The following is an 18,449-nucleotide window of genomic DNA, read 5'->3' on the forward strand; positions in this document are numbered from 1 at the left end:
TTGTGATTATACCAAAATAAGATGTTTACATTGGCAGGTTAGCAGTAGGGTGGAAAACTTTTCATGTATCGACACACGCGTAATGCACTATGCGACTTATCCGCTCTGCTGCGTTCCTGTTCTTTGCATGATATGGAGCGCCAGGAGGGGAATTAAAAGAAAAAAAATAAAATTTGAAAACGCTGAGACCAGCGATTTCGATTTTAGAGTTAAACAAAGCCTACGACCTAGTGCACACCAAAAACCGCTAGCAGATCCGCAAAATGCTAGCAGATTTTGAAACGCTTTTTCTTATTTTTATGTAGCATTTCACCTAGCATTTTGCAGTTTTGTGAAGCGTTTTTTGGTGTAGTAGATTTCATGTATTGTTACAGTAAAGCTGTTACTGAACAGCTTTTGTAACAAAAAACACCCGGCAAACCGCTCTGAAGTGCAGTTTTTCAGAGCGGTTTGCGTTTTTCCTATACTTAACATTGAGGCAGAAAAGCATCCGCAATCCAAAATCTGCAGCAGCCTGGGAGTATGCGTTTCTGCAAAACGCCTCCCGCTCTGGTGTGCACCAGCCCATTGAAATACATTACCTTAGCGGATCCACACCCGCAAGTGGATCGCAAACCGCAGCAGAACCACTCTGGTGTGCACTAAGCCTACAAGAGCTTTTTAAGCACTAGAGATTTTAAAAGCTCTTGCTAATGCAAAGCTATGGAGGATTTTTACTAAATCACATCGCTCTAGTGCAGGGGTGTCAAACTCATATACAAAGTGGGCCAAAAGTGTACACTGGGACCTAGTCGCGTGCCAACCTCAATGTCTACTGGCCACCTTTTATCCCTTATAAAGTTTTCTGGTGTTTAGTGGTCCTCCCTCCCCTATACAGTTTCCTGCTGTCTAGAGACCCCCACCCTCCCCTTTACAGTTTCCTGGTGTTTAGTGCTTTCACCCTACCTCCCCCATATGGCCTCCCTGCTGTTTTAGGGCTTCGCCTCCAATATAGCTTCCCTGGTGGTCTAGAGGGGGCCAAACATAATGCAAAGTGGGGAAACCACTTGAGGGCCAAATGTAATGGCTCCGAGGGCCAAATTTTGCCCGTGGGTCGGAGTTTGACATGTATGCTCTAGTGAGAACACACACATAGAATAACATTAGCAAAAGCTGTTAAAATCACAAAGCACTCAGAAAAGCTCTTGTAGTGTGACTGAGCGGCAAGCCCTTATAAAATAAAGAAAATATTGATAGGTGGTTTCAATTGTCTACATGGGAAAAAAAAAAAAAAAAAAAAAAAAAAACTCATCACTAGTCCCTAGATTCTGAGTGCTGATAAATACTGCACAGAGAAGCTGTGCAAGCACAGTTTACAACGAGAAAGAAATGCTGAACAGGATATTATCTGCATGGCGTTTCTATATACTTCTTAAAGAGAACCTGTACTGAGTAAAAATATTTAAACACATGAGGTAACTTCAAATGAACATTACATAGTTACCTTGCTATTAGTTCCTCTCAGAAGCTCACCGTTTACTTCTGACAATGATCCCTTCCAGTTCTGACAATATTTTGTCAGATCTGAAATATATCAATTGCTGTCAGTTATAGCGGAGAGGAAAATTGATGTACCAGGTAATGTCAATGTTTCCCTATGGCTCAAATGGGCGATGTTACAGTTTAACTGTGTGCTGACCAGAAAGCTGTTATGAGTAATAGCCATTGTCAAAATGGAGGACGGAAAATTCCCTTGATCAGAGTAAGCAAACAGGACGCGGGACAGGAGAAAGACACTGAGGAGTAGACTACACGGGAGGTAAGTATGACTTGTGTATGCTTATTTTGACTTTTAATTTTCAGTTCAGGTTTTCTTTAAGTCTAATTTTTGTGGCGGCTTTTTCCTAGGTGCAAAGATTTCATCCCGCAGCGGTTGACTAACTTCCATCAGGGCCGGGCCGAGGCATAGGCTGGAGAGGCTCCAGCCTCAGGGCGCAGGGTAGGAGGGGGCGCAGAATTCATTCAGCTGTCATTCCTAACGGTGTTTGAAGCAGAAATAAATAAGAAAAGGGGATACATGGCAGTGATTGCAAGCCAGATAACTAGATATTAAGGTGTTGGGGAGGTTGTGGGCCCTGTGGCCCTCTTAGTCTAATAGCAATCAGTGTGTGACAGCTGGGGTGGGAGGGATGGAGGGGCGCACTTTGGTGTCTCAGCCTTGGATGCTGGAGGACCTTGTCCCGGCTCTGACTTCCATATTAAATTCCCCTAGAATGCAGGTTTAGGGTAGGAACACACTAGGCAGAATCGCATGAGTTTTCCTTAGAACATAGTGGAAAACACAGATGTGATTCTGCCTAGTGTGTTCCTACCTTTAAAGGGACTCCGAGCAGTGCATAAACTATGGAAAGATGCATATCATTTCAGGGCTCTTTCACATCAGAGCTTGCGTTGGAGAACGCTCAAAGCATACGTTTTGTTGTATGCGTTTTAATATGCGTTGCACTGCAGTGAGTGTGCGTTTTTAATCCGTTTTCAATGCGTTACAGCACATAGGAAAACGCAGATAATTTTTTTTTCTTTTAGTTTTCAACTTTCTACATTGTTCCTCTGTTGCATTCTGGGACTGATTGCCTGCGTTAACGGATTAAAAACGCGCATAGTGTGCGTTTTACATTGACTAACATTGTAACGCATAAAGCTAGCGTCGGCCGAAAAACTGCGCCTGGGTGCAGTGCAACGCAACGCACAAAAAGGCTGCGTTATATGTGAAAGCTAAAATGAAAGTCTATGGACTTTCATTTCACCTTGGGTAACGCAAACTTTACCCATTGCGTTGAAACGCAGAAAATCTGCCCTAATGTGAAAGAGCCCTCAAAGCTCTCTTTCTCCTCTTTCCAATGATATATAAACCGCCGCCCTACGCCTTTTAGTTTTCGCTATTTTCGCGATTGAAATTGCCGCGGCTTCGATCGCGAAGATAAAGAAAACTAAAAAGCGTAGGGCGACGATTTAGGTGTCGTCAGAAAGAGAGCTTTAAAATGATATCCATCTTTCCATAGTTACATTGTATTACACAGGGCGACTTTTTCTGCTGAATGGAGCTGCTGACTTTAGGAAAAAGTCGCCCTGTGTAATACAATGTAACTATGGAAATATGGAAATCATTTTAAAGCTCTCTTTCTGCTCTTTCTGACGACACCTAAATCGTCACCCTACGCCTTTTAGTTTTCTCTAGTTTCGCAATCGAAATCGCGGCAGCGGCAATTTCAATCGCAAAAATAGCAAAAACTAAAAGGCGTAGGCCGGCAGGTTAATATATCATTGGAAAGAGGAGAAAGAGAGCTTTAAAATGATATGCTTCTTTCCATAGTTTCTGCACTGCTCGGAGTCCCTTTAAAGGAAAGGTTCAGGGAGGGTGGGCAAAAAATAAAAATCAAAATTCCACTTACCTGGGGCTTCCTCCAGCCCGTGGCAGGCAGGAGGTGCCCTCGCCCCCGCTCCGCAGGCTCCCGGTGGTCTCCGGTGGCGCGCCCGACCTGGCCAGGCCGGCTGCCAGGTCGGGCTCTTCTGCGCTCCAAGGCCCGGAACTTCTGCGTCCCACGCCGGCGCTCTGACGTCATCGGACGTCCTCCGGGCTCTACTGCGCATGCGCAGAACTACTGCGCATGCGCAGTAGAGCCCGGAGGACGTCCGATGACGTCAGAGCGCCGGCGTGGGACGCAGAAGTTCCGGGCCTTGGAGCGCAGAAGAGCCCGACCTGGCAGCCGGCCTGGCCAGGTCGGGCGCGCCACCGGATACCACCGGGAGCCTGCGGAGCGGCGGCGAGGGCACCTCCTGCCTGCCACGGGCTGGAGGAAGTCCCAGGTAAGTGGAATTTGATTTTTATTTTTTACCCACCCTCCCTGAACCTTCCCTTTAAAAACTTATGCATAAGGGCTTATTTCCACTAGCACGCATTGGGAATTTAAAAACGCATGCACTTTTATGCGCATTTTTTTCATGCGAAGATCGCATTGGGATTTTAAAACTGCCTAGCAACATCACATGCCCAGCAACTCATTAGCATTAATTAACTTCCTGTGTATGTTGGGTTGTAGAAGGCGAGGAAACGACGCTGTGCACATTCGCTTTCGGAACGCGTTTGTAACGTGAATATATGCAGTCCTACTCTTACATTAGCCGCGATTTGCATCCAGACCGCATACAGATTGCCACGGAATGCGAGAAAATGTATCATACCATGCAGATTATTTCCACATCGCAACGAGTCAAGAAATTCGCATTGAATGGAAATAGATCCAATTACAAACATGTTGCGAAAATTTGCACTGCAAATTCATGTGTAGTGGAAATAGACCCTAAATCTGAAGGTTTGATCTAGTTGGTCTACTACATAAGATAAGCCTAAGGCCTGGAACCCACTACAAAGCGCTATCGCTAATCGCAATAGCTAGTGTTTTTAATGAGCGTTTTGTAAGCGATTTCATCAGGGCTGTGGAGTCTGAGTAATTTTGGGTGCCTGGAGTCGGGAAAAAAAATGCACCGACTCCGACTCCTAATGAATTTAAAAACTGTAATTAAAATAGAAAATATGATAAAATGTTCTATTTCTCAGATAATAGTCATCATAAATAATTTATACATATAGCTGTGCTTAGTTCACAAAGATGAAATAAACCAATCAAAATTAGTTACTTGTGCAGCTTCAATAAAGCAGTCCCCACATTTTTAAAGTCAGATATGCACATCTGATTGTGACTGTATATATGATGTGTACACAGGAATCTCATGTATATACTAAATAACATCTGTGCTGTAAGTATAAAGCCTGATGTGTAGCTGTGTCACTAATAGATGGTCAATGAGATGGAAATAATTTTGCGTGGATTCTTATTTATGCAAATGTACTCTTTGCTCATGAAATCAAATAATTTAATATGTTAAAATTTGGTTTGGTGACTACGAATTAAATGGTACCTGAGAAGGATGAAAAGAAAAAGTTTTATACATACCTGGGGCCTCTTCCAGCTCCCTTCAGGCTAATCAGTCCCTCGCTGTCCACCTCCACCACCCGGATCTTCTGCTATGAGTCCTGGTAATTCAGCCAGTCAGCGCAGTCCGGCCGCATGTTGCTTCCACAGCCAGGAACATTCTGCACCTGCGCAATAATGCTGCGCAGGTTTAGGATGCTCCCGGCGGCGGAGTGTGTGCATGCGCACTACACCAGACTGGCTCAAGTACCTGGACTCATAGCAGAAGATCCAGGTGGCGGAGAAGGACAGCGAGGAACTGATTAGCCTGAAGGGGCCTGGAGGAAGCCCCAGGTATGTATAAAACTTTAATTTCATCTGTCTCAGGTTTACTTTGTTACACAGTAGTACTATACTCTACATATGCACTCTCCACAGAGCTGCAGGGAATCCACTGAGAAATGTTGTGCACATTGAACACAGAGGTTTTGTCTATCACCCATAAACCTGGTTCAGATTGTGCATGAAGAATGTGTAATAGAGGAAGAATCTCCTCATTCCCCTGCAGAGTACCTGCACATCACTCTTACATGTACCCCACAGTTACATTGCCTAGGGCCTGATAGATGTTCTTTGTTCCGGTCTGTACCTTTTACAAGTACTCTTACCAAGGACTAGTTTTAGTCTAGGACAAAGGGAATAAATATGGCAGTCTCCATATCCTTCTCACTTCAGTTGTCTTTTAAAATTCCTAAGCGTTGGCAGTTAAGAGACGAATTTCATGTTACATACTTTCAATCAACAAGATTGTAATATGCAAATTAGAGGAGTCGGAGGAATCCTAGACTGAGGAGTCGGAGTCGGTGGTTTTTGTACCGACTCCACAGCCCTGGGATTTCATAAGCATTTCGAATCGCTATTTTGGTAGAGATTTTAAAAGGTGTAAGCATTTTGCCAGCGATTGTGTAGCGATTAGAGTTTTTAATTCTGATTAGTCCTTTCAATTAATTTTAATTTTTTTTACAGTGAGCAGCAATTTAAAAACACTAGCAACATTGCTCTGTCTAGGTTTTGACGAGCAATTACGCCAGCGTTTATATACTTTACATTGCAGAAGTGCTAACGCTAAAAATGGTGCATGTCCTACGTCTGCGATTTTGGTAATTGCAATCACTCCAGTGGAATTTGTCCACTGAAGTGGACAAAAAAAAAAAAAAAAAAAAAGTGGTGTGTGTATATATAAAAGTGTGTGTGTGAGAGGCCCGCTAGCCACGCTACCACAGGGGACTAGTAATGGCGAAGAGCCCATAAGTATGAATTGGCGAAGCGGCTGTAAGGGCAGCCGATCTGGCAGAACCACAGCACCTCTCGCCTCTACCTAGTCCACGATCTACCACCACAACATTGGTCAAGCAAGCATACCTGCACTGCTAACACTGCTGCTCCTCGCATGCTTCCTTGCTTTGCTTCAGGCTAATGCTGCATACACACTGGCGACTACAGTCGTTTGAAACAGCTAATTAACGATCGTTTCGCCGACAATCAGGGAAAAAGAACTTTACCCAACGATCATTAACGACAAAAGAACAACATCGGGAAGATGGAAATATCCAACCTGATGGATCGTATCTACCGACAATCGTTACAAAACTATAGTGTGTACAGACATCGGCCGAGAACGATCGTTACAAGGGCCAATGCGCCTGCGTTGAATTCTACCCAGCTTCAGTACTTCCTTTGTAGCGCGGCCGTGAAGATAGTTACATTGCTCATTTCAATTAAACTTTGTTTTCAAGTTAACAAATCATATATTTGTATCTATTGTAACTCCATGTCAGTGGGGTTTTAATTTTATATAAATATGTACGCAACATTTCCTTCTGATCGTTCTTTTCTGCGAGAACGATCGTTAAAATGTGTATGATGATTGCTGCATCCCATCGTTGCATTCCAATCTTTCCAATATCGTTTGTCTGGTAACTATCGTTCCTTGCAAACGATAGTTATTGCAAGTGTGTACGTAGCATAAGGCTATGATGATATGTGATGTTGGGGACTGCATTTGAAGTTGTCACAAGTTTGCCATCCAGGCATAGATGTGATTGGTGTCAGGAACCAATAAAGTGGTGTCAATTTTATCCAGAGTGCCTGCCAGTTTCTCTACATGTTGGAACAGACAATATCATCGTAATGCAATGGGGCTTTCACATCTTGGGCTTGATTCACTGAAGCGTGATAATTGCCATCACAGCAGTTATCACGCTTTGCGCCGCGTCATAAACAAAAGCCCCTAGTGCGGTGTGGCAGGTTCCTACGCATATGGTGGCGGTGGTGAATCAGAAACTTCCGGCGCAAGGCAACGCGGTAAGTGTGCTTAGGGGCGTCAATGTTCTACTGATACAATCAGTTAAACTAGGTGAGTGTCAGCATATGCCCAGGGCAGCTAGAGTCTAGCGTCCTACCATAGGCATAGAGCAACAGTCTGAACTGTACATACTGAAGGAAATGCACCAGTTTTATAATATGGAACAAAATCAATAACACAAGCTTGTTGCCTTATTGATCAGGGTCACATTTTAAGCACAGTACACTAAAGTGTGTAATGTACAATTGCCTGAGGAATCATGTTACAGTAGTATAAAACTGTTTAATGCAACTGAAGCAGTGTGGTGCGCATTTATTTGTATAGTTTAGTGATTCTTATGGGCAGGGTGCCTGGCGAGTACACGGCTAGTTTAACAAACACGCTGTTTGAAGTTAAAAAAAGAAATGCTCTACTCTATAAAGTTCCTGAGGAACTATGTGCACAGCAGGCATGCTTCCAGCACCGCTCTGCCCAGCCTGTAAACATCTGTAAATTAACTGCGATAGAATAAATATGAAGGGGGGGGGGGGGACATTAAGGTCATATGACATGACAGCATGTGAGACATACGACTCATTCATGATTATCCTTGCAAAAGGTCACATGTCACAGGAAGGGGACACACACCTATGTTGCTTACAGCAGCAGATGTGGACCCAGCACATATAAAATAAACTTTATTGGACCTCCTTCTCTCTGAGAACAGAACTGGTTGTGCCACCCAGCAAATCAAAAAAGCCCTTTTTCCTCCAATAAGAAAATGAAAGCAAAATCTGGCTGCAATGGGTATGGTAATTGTTCAGCCACACCCGTTACAGTCTCAGCGTCTAAAGGCTCATACACACATCAGACTATAGTCTTTGGAAAATGAAAGATCACAGACCAATCTTACCACCCTTCATGTAGTATGAGAGCCATACTCTACACAGTCTTTTCTATGGAGCTGAACTCCACATCAGACAGAAATCTTTGCAAGATGCTGCACACACAGATGCTGTACAGACACAAAAGATCAGTATCTGCAAAAGATCTGTTCCTGCCAAAAATCCATTCCTGCAAATTGCAATGATAGTCTGAGATCTGCAGATCATCATACACACATGATTTAACTGACATTCATCTGCAGATCAAGCATCATCCGCAGATCTGAAAATCCATCCTGGTGGATCTGATCTGCAGATGAATGTCAGTTAAATCATGTGTGTATGATGATCTGCAGATCTCATAGACTATCATTGCAATTTGCAGGAATGGATTTTTGGCAGGAACAGATCTTTTGCAGCTGCAGATCTTTTGAGTGTGTGCAGCATGTTTGTGTGCAGCATCTTGCAAAGATTTCTGTCTGATGGGGAGTTCAGCTCCATAGAATAGACTGTGTAGGTATGGCTCTCATACTACATGGAATGGGGCAAAATTGGTCTGTGGTCTTTCATTTTCCAAAGACCTTGATGTGTGTATGCACCTTTAGGCTGTGTTCTCACTTGAGCTGGGAACAGACATCTTTTTTGTCTGTTCTCTGCTAAACTGAGAGTGAACAGCTCCTATTTTAAAGATTTTTTTTGTGGTTAGTGGGCTGCACTTCTTTGCGGTCTGCGATAATCATGGGTAGACGGATGTGTTCCCCATAAAGCCTATGGGGGTAACACATCTGCCCCAGACTACAGAGGACCATCAGAGTGGACATTACTCTGTCTGCTCCCGCTGGCTACACGTGATCCAGCGCAAGTGTGAACACAGCTGTACACGTTCCTGTTATATTGATCTTGAACACTGAAAAGTTGATTGAACCCCCCACAACTTCTAATAGTGCGTGCACAAGCACAATTACTGTTGCATGCAGAAATTAGGACTAGATCCATTGGACATAACGTATAGGTAAAAGGAGATCCCCTTCAAGATAGAAATGGATAGCCTTTATTCTATGGAGAGAGGAAGACCGGGAGCCCTTATGGTGCAGTATTGTTAGAACCAGTAGTGGCAATAGTAGTGGGCTATTATACTCACAAGGGTGGGTTGCATTGCTGTAACCTCCAAGTGCATGCGTAAAAAAAAAAAAACAATTTCCGCTCGGTATCTTGGAAACCTGCTGGAACTGGGTGGTCACTCTCCTTCTGTGGTCCTGTCTACTGGTGGACTAAAGGCTCATACACACATCAGACCATAGTCTTTGGAAAATAAAAGATCACAGACCAATTTAACCCCCTTCCATGTAGTATGAGAGCCATACCTACACAGTCTATTCTATGGAGCTGAACTCCCCATCAGACAGAAATATTTGCAAGATGCTGCACACACAGATGCTGTAGACATTCAAAAGATCTGTTCCTGCAAAAGATCCATTACTGCAAAATGCATTCATAGTCTATGATATCTGCAGATCTCATACACACCTTGTTCAACAGACATTCATCTGCAGATCAGATCCACCAGGATGGATTTTCAGATCTGCAGATGATTGTCTGATCTGCAGATGAATGTCAGTTAAACAAGGTGTGTATGAGGATCTGCAGATCTCTGTACAGCATCTGTGAGTGCAGCATCTTGCAAAGATTTCTGTCTGATGTGGAGTTCAGCTCTATAGAAAAGACTGTGTAGAGTATGGCTCTCATACTACATGAAGGGTGGTAAGATTGGTCTGTGAGCTTTCATTTTCAAAAGACTATGGTCTGATGTGTGTATGTGGCCTTAGTCAATAAGTAGCGGGGATCAGCGCCTCGTAGAGGTATAGGGTAACACTGGATAGGATGTTTGGGGATATACCCAAAAATTAAGTGTGACATATTACATATATAAAAAGGAGGTATCTTACTTCCAATGAAGACTCACGTGGGAGGGAAAAAGTCTTTTTTTGATAAAGGCCATCATTCATAAAGCATTTCCGCATGCGGAAATGCTAAAAACAGCTGACTTTACCGACCACTCGGCAAAGTCAGCATTCATAAAGGCTCTTTCCGCATGAAAAAATGACACTACCGAGCAGAGTGATAAATCACCGCCTTGTGCGGTGATTATCGGAACAAATGTAGCAAAATGTTAATTCATAAAGAATACCGCCAGCGGTGCAACGTCGGAAAGTCCCGCTCCCTCTGATGTGGCGATACCAATGCAAGTGAATGGAGACACACAGACCTCCCAGGCAGCTGCAGCAGAGCGGAACACGGAGAAATGTATCAACTCGGCAGCTTCCGTGTCTCCACAAGCCTACCGCCAGCCTAGTTCGGGGAATCTCCGCACTGCTTCCGCACATGGATACTTCTTTATGAATGCCCACCCAGAAGTCTAAAACACCGCCAGCGGTGTTTTTCCGCATCGATTCCCCTTACCAACAGCCTCTTTATGAATGATACCCAAAGACTCCTTTTTCCCACCTACGTGAGTGTTCATTGGATGTAAGAGACCTTCTTTTTTTATATATAATGTGTCACACTTAATTTTTGGGCACCTCCCCAAACATCCTATCCAGAATATGGGGCATAAAGAACAGCATGGAGGGGAGTTAGGGGAGGGATTTGGTATCTAAACTGGAGAATGGAGAACAATAGCGTAAGCCAACCTGCACTCAGCCAAGATGGCTTTATTTGAATATGATGGGGCTTTATAAAAATATTATTATTTATTATTATTAATTCCTGGCAGACTGGCCATCTCAACTAAGAACCATCTAGTGTGTATACAAGACTGTATTTCTTTAGGGTTGCAGTGGCCAGATTTCTGCCAATTTTTCTACTGCAAGAGTCCTTTCGAAGAAGTCCCCACTTGAACTTTGTTACAGGAAGAAAAAGCAGAAACGGCAAAAGCCAGACAGCAGAAAAATCAGATAACAGAGTTCCAAAAATGTATGGGCAATGGGGGCAATTCACCTTACTCCAGCCCTGCACACCAGAATGTGGATCCCTTCACTAATGGCCCATACTCACGGTCAACTTTTCTTCACTGTCGCTAGCACACGGGAGCGTGTGCGCGACAGTTCGGCGACAGCTCGTCGCCACGTCCCTCCGCGTACACACGCAGAAGAGGGATCAGCGGTGCGACGGAAGCTGTCGCCGACGTTCCTCTTCCCGCCGCCGGAAGCTCCGTGTTCTCTAGAGAGGTTGCTGTCGCTAGTCCGCATACTCGCGCGGACTAGCGACAGTTGCGGAGGCAGCTGTCGGCAAGCGATTGGCCGCGCCAATCGCCTGGCGGCAGCAGCGATGAGCGTCGGTTCGGGGTGCGACCTGTCGCCGCAACACACGTGCACTGCGTGTTGCAGCGACAATTGTAGCCCGTGAGTATGGGCCATTAGGCTGCTTTCACAGTAACACGTTACAGGCGCACGTTAGTGCAGCCTGTAACGCACCCCACCGCACAGCAATGTAACTGCAATGGGCTGTTCACAGTGCCCACGTTGCGTTACATTGTAACGCTGCACGTCAATCAAGAGTGCAGCATGCTATAGCGTTAGAGCGGCTTTGCCGCGTTAGCCTGCTTGCACAGGTGCAGTGATTAGCCACATGGCTAATTAATATTTACTGCACTGTGCTGACGTCACTGGTGGGACCACGTGATGCAGAGTATTCCACTCACGTGGTCTCCACCAGCGCATGCGTACTATAGTACGCATCAAAGAGCCGCTTAACGTGGCTCTTTGCTAACGTCCTCTGCCACCACCACCATGCGTTGCGTTAAGTGCACGTTATGCGACCTTAACGTAGCATCTAACGCAACGTCTTAGTGTGTAAGTAGCCTTAAAGAACACCTGAATTAAGGTGAGATGAAGGCTGCCATATTTATTTCCTTTTAAGCAACACCAGTTGCCTGGCTGTCTTGCTGATCCTCTGCCTCTAATACTTTTAGCCATAGACCCGGAACAAGAAGATCAGGTGTTTCTGACATTGTCAGATCTGACAAGATTAGCTGCATGCTTGTTTCTGTTGTGAGTCTGACACTACTGCAGCCAAATAGATCAGCAGGGCTGCCAGGCAACTTGTATTGTTTAAAAGGAAATAAATATGGCAGCCTCCATATACTTCTTGCTTCAGGTTCCCTTTAGGCCCATTAGGCCCCTTTTACACTTGAATTATAAGTATGCATTGCGTTACCCTGTTTTACCACAGGGTAATGCAATGGAAATTCAAGGCAATGGAGCCTAGTATACTTACTGCGTCGCATTGCGCTGGAAGTGCCCAATCCGTCATTCGTTACCGCCGGACTTCTGTGGCGGAATGTAAGTCAATGAGCGACTCATAACTTTTAAAAAGGTTGGCGGCGGTGTACATGCGTAGGACAAAAATATCCCAATAATGTACTTCCTGCCTAGCAGGAAGTGTGTCAATGAGCATGGGCTAACGATATGCATATGACCTTGTCGGCACACTCTACTACAGGGCCATTTGTTAGTCAATTATTGCAAAGGGATGCGGCATCACATCCCCTCCGCAACGCAAAAATTAAATGTAAAAGAAAAGAAAAAAAGTTTACTTTAGGATCTAAAACAAATCTTTGCCAATTTATAAATGGCTGAATTATCGCAAATTCTTTATGTTTTAGGAAAGCAAACTTTTGTTTTTCTTAACATCTTAGTAAGGGCTCGTTCACACTGCACGCGTTTCCAGCCGCGTTTTGGAAACGCGTGCAGGTGGCCGACACACACGACATCAGACATTGCATAGAGTGCAATGTCTGAGGTTCACACTGCATGCGTTCCGGACCTGTGCGGTCCGGGAACGCATGCTGCACGCAGATTTTGCTAAAACACGTGGCTGTCCCATTCACTTTTCAGTGATGGGATCAGCCACGCAACACACACAAACGCGGATGACGTGCCTTCGTACGCGTTGCGTTTCCGCATGCGTTCCGCACGCATGGCCATCCGCATTTGTGATCTGAACGGGCCCTAAGCGGGCTTTTAGGACCATTGCAGTCCCTTACACACTCCAATGAGTTCTGGGTCACCATGAGCTTGCTGGTTAGTCTGTACCTCTCGTATTTACAAGCCTTACTCCATAGAGCCAAATTAATCCATGTCATGCATTGATGAGGATCAAACAATCCGAAACAGTCTGTATGCATGTTGGATTATTATAGCTCTGTACAAATTAACAAGCTGACACATCATTGCATTCCAGCGGTTCTGGAGGTGTGTTTAGTTTCTAAGGGTACAATGGTTAATTTGCATATATTCAGCAGTGTTGCTCTGGGAGACATCTTAAGCTCACTCCAACCTGGATTATCGCAAATTCTTTCTGTTTTAGGAAAGCAAACTTTTGTTTTTCTATAAATGGCTAAAGATAGGTTTGTATTTACTTGGCAACACACGAGGGGGAGGGGACAAACTAACTAAAGGTTTCCTTTATTCCAACAACTACATCAAGAACAACATAAAGCACCATAAAACTGCTAATACTCTGCTTCAGTGCTTTCAGTGAAGTCAACATGTGTGTGGTCTACTCAGCTACAAACATCCTTAAAATTTAATAGTCTGACCTTTTCCCCCCAACAAGGGCTCAATTATCACTGAGATTTTACTTGAAAACAGATTAACTTCCTTAGAAAACGAACCTGAAATTAAAAAAAATGCCCATAAATACTTGAACATCACTGATTTTGTATAGCTGAGCTTCAAATTCACTATCAACTATGTAATAATAAAATAAATAAAAATTAAATAATGATGTTAGTGATACCTACAGGTCACAAAGCAAACAAAGTGACACAATCAAAAAAAATCCCCCGAATAATCAAGACTTCTAATAACTTGTGATGAAACGTGTTTACAAGTAAAGTCTTATAAGAAAGCTTTGCTAACTACGATCGAGTCATACTTGCCCCCTGCTTCTACCAAAACCACAACCCTACAGGAAAAGATCTAAATCTGGACTTTGCATTCACCAGAAACAGCCCACATCAATAGCGTACTACACAGCCACAAACTCCGGAGGTAAAACAGATTCCAGTGTACAGATCTGCAGGCAGAGTTTGTTACTAACACGTTTTGCGCCTCTGAAGTACAAGAAACAAACAAACAAACACCCTCCTCTCCCCCTTATCACAGGCTAATTGCTGATGCCAGAAATCTGATGATGGCAAAGCTGCATATAGAACTCCCCTAAGATTAGAAGAAAGCCCCAGACAGTAGATGCTTTACTTACAGCGCCTTCTTCAAGCTTTCCTTCCTGCCTCCTCAGCTGACGTGCCGCAACTTCATCCAGTTTCCTCTCCAGCCCAATAAAGCCTCCAGCAGCAGCTCCAGCCTCCGCCCCTGTGAGTAGTGTGTGTGCAGATGGGGAGCCAGCGGAGGTGCCTCTGCCTGTCGGCTGTGCTGGGATCACCATTACCAGGCTCAGCTCTGTCTGTTATTACACACTTGTCCTATAGCAGACTAACCAAAACTTTGTGAATCAGGAGTCAGGACGATACCATTTATTGGTTTATAAGAAAAAGAGTAAGCTTCTGGCTAATATGCCTTCTTCAGACTCTGTTCCTGTAGTTATTTTCTTATTTGTAACTTTTTAAAAGGTTTTCATAAACCAAAATGCTCAGGACTGGTACAGACAAACAAACATTAGGCTGGGATCTTACTTTTGATTATTTTACTTTTTCCACACACTTTAGCTGACAGCCAGCTGACTTTAAGCAATAGGAATCAGGGCTGGTGCACAGCTAAAAGTGCCAGTGTAATCGCAAACGCTCGTTTTTATTACCTGTGGCTCTGCGTCACTCCCAGCGAGGGGGCAGGGCGTGTGATCCCATTCATTACTGAATGGGATCGAGGGCTGAAGTGCCACGAAATGCAGCAAACCATGCATGGCAGTTCAGCGCTGAATCGCTGTGCATCAATGCAAACAGCAGACTGTGCAGTCTATGCACTGGGCAGCGCTACTTAAAAACGCGCCTGAGGCGGCCTGGTGTTGCGCTGATCCATCTTTTGCGCAATTTTCGATTTTTCTATTTTATTTGGTAGCGCACCCAGGCTATGCATATACATAGGTTAGGATTTAGTTAGTGTTAGGCCCCTCCCATGGAGGATTGACTTCTTCGCAGTGGGAGGGACGAGTACTTAATAGGTTGCATGCAAGCTGTTAATGGAAACCAACATCCTCCTCTAGTGGTAGACAGGTCATGTGTATGCTCGGTGTGTATTCGACCCCACAAGTGGGGCTTGCACTCTTTTGCAGGTAGGCACTAGTCTGTTTTTAAGTAGCGCTGCTCATTTCCTTGCTATGTACTAATTTAATTCGTGTTTGGTCAGCTGCTCCCACTTAACAGCCATGCTTTTGGTGTATATGCAGAGCTTCTGTTTGGGTTCAAGGTGCGTTTGTAGTTCCTGGGGGGGGCTCAGCGCATCTCTGATTGGAGGCCATTCGGAGGCGGCCTGGTGTTGCGCTGATCCACCTTTTGCACAGTCTATGCACTGTCCGCTGTCCCTGTGATCAAATCAACGTCCCACAAAACTCACAACGCAACTTAATGCCCCGTTATCGTCGCATACAGGTACTGAAAAGTCTTTACTGAGCATGTGCAAACAGGCCAACGCAGCTAATAATGTGTATAACACACAGCATGCAGCACTTTCTAATAATGCTACACGTTGCACACAAACGCAACGTGTGCACTGTGAATGTCACAAAGCCTTCTACACTGTACAATCGCTTTTCAAGGCGGTAGCATTTTAAAAAGCGCTCAGAAGCGCTCTAGGCGTGCACCAGCCCTTACGCACAGCGTGCAAAAGTGTTTAGGTTTTTTGGGGGTTTTTTTGCTTGCGGAAAAATGCACATTTTTAACACTTGAACACAAATGTCCATTGTCCATAGGAAAGCAAGGTGTATTTTTCCATGCGATTTAGCATCATGGCAAAATGCATGCGATTCTCCCAAGTGTGATCCATGCAAGGCTAAGGCCCAGTGCACACCGAGCGGTTTTAGGAGCGATCTGCCAACTGCATCCACCAGTGAAAACGCTTGGGTAATGTATTTCAATGGGATGGTGCACACCAGCGGTTTGAGGTTTTTAGCAAACCGCAGACGTGCCTCCTGCTGCAGGTTTGCGGTTTCCAGAAGCGTTTCTGCCTCAATGTAAAGTATAGGAAAAACGCAAAAATTTTATGTGTATGCATCTTTACTTCATGCCTGTACTGATAATAAACTACATGTCAAACTCCGGCCCCCAGACCAAATCCGGCCGTCAGAGCCATACAATTTGGCCCTCAAGTGGTTTTCCCACTTTGCATTAGGTTTGGCCCACTCAGACCACCAGGGAAGCTATATTGGAGGTGAAGCCCTAGAACACCAGGGAAGACATATGGGGGAGGTAGGGGGAACCCTAAACACTGAGAACTGTATGTGGGGAGGGTGGAAGCCTTTAGACACCAGGGAACTGTATAGGGGAGGAAGGATCCTTCTAGACACCAGGGTTGGAGAGGGAGGCCATTAGACACCAGTGAACTTCATAAGGGAGAAAAGTGGCCAGTAGACATTGAGGTTGGCCCACGACTTGGTCCCAGTGTACAATTTCGGCCCACTTTGTATTTGAGTTTGACACCCCTGATTTAAAGGGTAGGGGGTTCTATCCAACATGTTGCTGGGCAGGCCCATTATTGTTGGATTACACCGCTACTAAGTTCATGTACATTTGGCCTCACCCACAGCAACGCCCACTCACTAAATCACCCTACCCACTTTTTGCCACAGGTTCCTTCACCCTAGTGCCCATGGGTCCCCCTGGATCTCCTAGGATCCTAGCAACGCCCCTGGGTGAACCAGAACTTTGCACGGGATTAGAAGTGTAAAATAAAATATTTTTTTTCCTTACAGCAATTGGACATTTCCCCAATGATTGTTACCTCTCAGCTAAATTAATCAATCAAGTCAGGTAATCTTCCAAAACTGGATGAGTGCTCAAACCCACTAGCAGCCTTTTCTAAGCACTAGTGATCTGAAAAAAGCTCTTGCTAATACACGGAGCAGTGCTTTTCAGCGCTGCTAGATTTGGGCGCAGCTGGCGCTTCCATAGACTACAATAGGAATCATTCCTATTGCAGCGCTCAGTGAGTAAGGTCGGCTCCGTCAGAAGACGGAGGCGAGGTTGCTTAAAAAACACAATAATTCGGCCTCCAGCAATCGCTGGAAGCCGAATTATTTCATTCCCCCACTATCCATGGCGGCCTGGAGGGGGAATAGTAATTAAAATGGCCCGGACTTGTGCAGAAGCAGGATCAGCCGTATAACAGCTGTATCCTGCGCCCAAGTCTACCGGCGCCGATTTCAAATGTACTCCTAATGCAATGCTATGGGGGATTTTTATAAAAACACATCACTCAAGTGGGATCACACCCATAGCATTACATTAGCAAGAGCTTTTCAAATCACAAAGCGCTCAGAAAATTTCTTCTAGTGGGTTCCAGGCCAGAGTAGGAATTGCAATTCACTGACCATCCCTGTCTATCACATGGGAGGCTGGAGGTGGTGAATTCACTGCCTGTCAGCTACTACCCTGTACTGATTGTGTGCTTGCTAGTACTCGGCATAGGCAATGGAGAGGACAGCCCACCTATGGAGTACCATCTGAGGGCAGCTGTGCTCAGATGTGGTATGTTATTTTTGTCACCAGGTAATGCCACGGCGTGTCATATGGTGACACACATGTGGTTACAAACACTGCCATTATGCTGCATGATATTAGAGCTAAGAGATTCTGGCATTGTTTTGGGATCGCTGACAATTCCCAAGAACGCTTTGCCAAACAAAGTGAGTTGTGGGGAACCTACTAGTGTGATGGCGATTAGGGGTCATCACAATCACAGGACATGCAGCATTTTGAGCGCAAAATCAAAGACGAAAAAGAGCGCTTCACAGTGTGTTACCAGATGGTATTTTATTAGCGCAAATGCAGGCAAAACCGCCAGGCTGTGGCCAGCAGCGCGGCCTCCATTGGACAGGAAGGTCCACTCGCATGGGGGTGCATGTCGCGGTCAGAAACGTGCCTCTAGCGTGATAACGCATTTCGGCAATCCCTACCTTCATCAGATCACGCTAAGACACAAGCACGAAAGATTTTCAAAGATAATCTCCGCCCATAGAACGACCCCTAAGGTGACGTGGTCTATGGGCAGGGAAACAGTATTAAAATAGGCAACATGCCAAATATACCACCGCAAC

General features: G+C 44.9%; 2 protein-coding genes across 3 annotated transcripts in view; one reads left to right on the plus strand and one right to left on the minus strand.

Moving 5' to 3' along the window:
* The window catches only part of KIAA1210 (KIAA1210 ortholog), a 192,300-nt gene extending 177,791 nt beyond the window's left edge, over positions 1–14,509 (minus strand). The window contains exon 1 of one of the 2 annotated variants that reach the window (XM_068251073.1): positions 14,445–14,509. The gene's annotated coding sequence lies outside the window, so the exon portion shown is untranslated. The remainder of the gene's footprint in view (positions 1–14,444) is intronic. The other variant, XM_068251077.1, reaches the window with a different exon arrangement.
* LOC137529105 (A-kinase anchor protein 17B-like) overlaps positions 1–18,449 on the plus strand; it is a 221,502-nt gene that overhangs the window by 62,736 nt on the left and 140,317 nt on the right. The window lies entirely within an intron of this gene.

This window comes from Hyperolius riggenbachi, chromosome 8, assembly GCF_040937935.1.
Source record: "Hyperolius riggenbachi isolate aHypRig1 chromosome 8, aHypRig1.pri, whole genome shotgun sequence".
In the NCBI taxonomy this organism is placed as follows: Eukaryota; Metazoa; Chordata; class Amphibia; order Anura; family Hyperoliidae; genus Hyperolius; species Hyperolius riggenbachi.